Below are 617 nucleotides of genomic sequence, written 5' to 3'. Positions count from 1 at the left end.
CTGTAAATGTTCATTAAAACTAATAAAATTTAATTAAAAAAAAAAAGTGAAACTAAGGCCGGGGCGTCCATGGCGCGTTCCTGGTCCGGCCTGGCCCGGCCCGGCCCGGCCTCCCCGCAGCCCCGGGTCTGGTGGGGCCCAGGCCAGAGGCCCCGGAGCTGGGAGCCGGGAGCAGGCCGGGCCGGGAGATCGCTCGCCAATTGCTTTCGCCGGTTTTTCAATAATACCTATTCTTATGTTCCTTTTATACAGTTCTTGCCCTCATCTGTTTCAATGGCATGTATATTACTTATCCCCTCTTTTTTTAGTTTTCCCCAACCCCAATATCAATCTTGTTCTATCACAGTGGCATTATACAGTATTTCTCTTTTTGTGACTGAGACATTTCACTCAGCATAATGTCCTTCATGGTCACCTGTTTTGGTTTTTTTAAAAATAAAATTATTTATTTTAATTATTGTTTTAACAAAAGTTTACAGAAACATTAGCTTTTCCTTCATTCATTGTTGCACAATTTATCTTCTCCCACCCTGCCACTTCCCCAAGATAACTTTTTCATACTAGTTTTTTTTTACAGAATTTGAAATAATTTATGTAGAATTGGTAACAGTTCTTCT

The sequence above is a fragment of the Elephantulus edwardii genome, unplaced genomic scaffold, assembly GCF_000299155.1.
Source record: "Elephantulus edwardii isolate Elephantulus edwardi_28Jun2011 unplaced genomic scaffold, EleEdw1.0 scaffold00536, whole genome shotgun sequence".
NCBI lineage: Eukaryota > Metazoa > Chordata > Mammalia > Macroscelidea > Macroscelididae > Elephantulus > Elephantulus edwardii.
The sequence above is the reverse complement of the archived record's forward strand: the minus strand, read 5'-3'. Positions refer to the sequence as shown.